Source organism: Salvelinus sp. IW2-2015, unplaced genomic scaffold (assembly GCF_002910315.2).
Source record: "Salvelinus sp. IW2-2015 unplaced genomic scaffold, ASM291031v2 Un_scaffold16631, whole genome shotgun sequence".
NCBI classification, from domain to species: Eukaryota; Metazoa; Chordata; class Actinopteri; order Salmoniformes; family Salmonidae; genus Salvelinus; species Salvelinus sp. IW2-2015.
Window position 1 is genome coordinate 28,361 of NW_019957681.1, and position 2,910 is coordinate 31,270.

Here is a 2,910-nt window from a genome sequence, read left to right on the forward strand (position 1 = left end):
GAACACTCCTCTCTACCTGTCTTAGACTGTCGTCTACACATAACAGTTACCGGAGGAACACTCCTCTCTACCTGTCTTAGACTGTCGTCTACACAGAACAGTTACCGGAGGAACACTCCTCTCTACCTGTCTTAGACTGTCGTCTACACAGAACAGTTACCGGAGGAACACTCCTCTCTACCTATAGCCTGCCTTGGTTAACAGAGAGACAGGTGCCCAGTCACAGAAGCTCTCTCTGAGGAAGGAAACACTGACGTTCTCACAGGTCCCCGTCTCTACTCCCAATCCTCCCCAGCTCCTCTCCTGGCACACCTATATAGAGGAAGACACAAAGCAATTAGTGGGCCCAGGTGTGTACTAATTGGTTTTACACTGAGTACCTATCCCCTGAAGGTGCTGTTGCATCGTCTTCCTGGTCACTGAACTCTCACATTTAGTTCAGTAAACTATATTTTTCTTAAGGGTAGCTTACCTTCTTCCAGTGTTCAGTAATTGGTAGCTTGGTAAACTATATTTTCASAGTAGCTTCCCCAACACTGACCTCTCAGCTATCGACACACCTTCTTAGTATTGTTTAAAATCTAATTGAACTGCGCGGAAATAAGGGAACTTATTTGATCTCAATACTGGAGTACTTCTTCAGGAACCTCACCTGACTAACCTGAATGTTACGAAAGGACACTAAAAGCCATGGTTCTGTTTTTAATGTGTGTGTTGAAGTGTTTGCGGGCCGTTGGCTGATGTCATTCTGGACAGGCAGCTCGAAGATCCATGAGCTGTATACAGCAGCGTGTGGTCTGTACGTGTGCTGGCTGTCCATCCGCGGTGCCACCGTGCTGTTGGCCTGGATGCCCCAGGGACGCACCATCATCATGGTCAAAGTCCAGGAGTGGAGCCTCATGGTAAGAGTAGCCCCAGAGGGTTTTCCTTAATGGAANGTGTATCACCCTGCTGGTTTCCAGTCTGGTGTGTCTGACGTTACCAGGTGAGACATCAACCTTAAGTCATTGTTGGGGGATTCGTGAACAACATGTAGTTGAACGAGTAATTGAACTATATTTTGCAGTAGCTCAGTGGGAAGTTGAACTACATTCWAATCTTGCAGTGGAGGCTGGTGGGAGGAGCTATAGGAGGACGGGGTCATTGTAAAGGCTGGAATGGAATAAATGGAATGGTATCAAACAGCAAAGATATGGAAGCCACATGTTTGACTCTGTTCCATTTATTKCATTCCAGCCTTTACAATGACCCCGTCCTCCTATAGCTCCTCCCACCAGCCTCRACGGAAATCTTGGTAGTGTTTTCAGTAATTAATAACTTTTTTTTTTACATTTAGCTAACTACTGGAACTACACACAAGTAAATACAAAAAATTGCAAAAATAAAATATGGGTAAAATGAATGTCCTTTTCTTTTTCGGCATTTGACTGGCCTAATTCTCACTTGAATTTTAATTTATTTTTTTGTTTAATAGGCTAAATTACACATTCTGTTAACATCTGWCTCCGTAGTGATATGATAATTTATCACAAAGTAGTTTGTTTTCAAATGAACTTTGTGAACGGATCAGCTTATCCGAAGCACCCTAACACCGGTGGAGGTATAACATGAACAGACCAGAGGCAGTAGTTGTGGATCGATTTCTTTTGTATGGTTTACTAAACGGGTCTTCTTTCTCCCAACAAAATAACTCCAGTACAGGGTAACGTCCAACGCTGAAACACCAGCGTAACAAAACACATAAACTAAGCCGTTGACCAAAAGGCCGTGGCCGAAAAGGGAACGCAAAACAACACTCCTCTCTACCTGTCTTAGACTGTCGTCTACACATAACAGTTACCGGAGGAACACTCCTCTCTACCTGTCTTAGACTGTCGTCTACACATAACAGTTAAACAGCACGGTGGCACCGCGGATGGACAGCCAGCACACGTACAGACCACACGCTGCTGTATACAGCTCATGGATCTTCGAGCTGCCTGTCCAGAATGACATCAGCCAACGGCCCGCAAACACTTCAACACACACATTAAAAACAGAACCATGGCTTTTAGTGTCCTTTCGTAACATTCAGGTTAGTCAGGTGAGGTTCCTGAAGAAGTACTCCAGTATTGAGATCAAATAAGTTCCCTTATTTCCGCGCAGTTCAATTAGATTTAAACAATACTAAGAAGGTGTGTCGATAGATGAGAGGTCAGTGTTGGGGAAGCTACTGTGAAAATATAGTTTACCAAGCTACCAATTACTGAACACTGGAAGAAGGTAAGCTACCCTTAGAAAAAATATAGTTTACTGAACTAAATGTGAGAGTTCAGTGACCAGGAAGACGATGCAACAGCACCTTCAGGGGATAGGTACTCAGTGTAAAACCAATTAGTACACACCTGGGCCCACTAATTGCTTTGTGTCTTCCTCTATATAGGTGTGCCAGGAGAGGAGCTGGGGAGGATTGGGAGTAGAGACGGGGACCTGTGGAGAACGTCAGTGTTTCCTTCCTCAGAGAGAGCTTCTGTGACTGGGCACCTGTCTCTCTGTTAACCAAGGCAGGCTATAGGTAGAGAGGAGTGTTCCTCCGGTAACTGTCTGTGTAGACGACAGTCTAAGACAGGTAGAGAGGAGTGTTCCTCCGGTAACTGTTCTGTGTAGACGACAGTCTAAGACAGGTAAGAGAGGAGTTTCCTCCGGTAACTGTTATGTGTAGACGACAGTCTAAGACAGGTAGAGAGAGTGTTTCCTCCGGTAACTGTTATGTGTAGACGACAGTCTAAGACAGGTAGAGAGGAGTGTTCCTCCCTCCGTAACTGTTATGTGTAGACGACAGTCTAAGACAGGTAGAGAGGAGTGTTCCCGGTAACTGTTATGTGTAGACGACAGTCTAAGACAGGTAGAGAGGAGTGTTTCCTTCCGAAC

General features: G+C 45.0%; 1 non-coding gene across 1 annotated transcript in view; it reads left to right on the top strand.

Moving 5' to 3' along the window:
* Nucleotides 1–6: 6 nt before the first annotated feature.
* Nucleotides 7–2,910, top strand: part of LOC112080989 (uncharacterized) — a 16,430-nt gene continuing 13,526 nt past the window's right edge. Inside the window, exon 1 of the transcript XR_011479597.1 lies at nt 7–921. This is a non-coding gene — a transcript (uncharacterized protein). The remainder of the gene's footprint in view (nt 922–2,910) is intronic.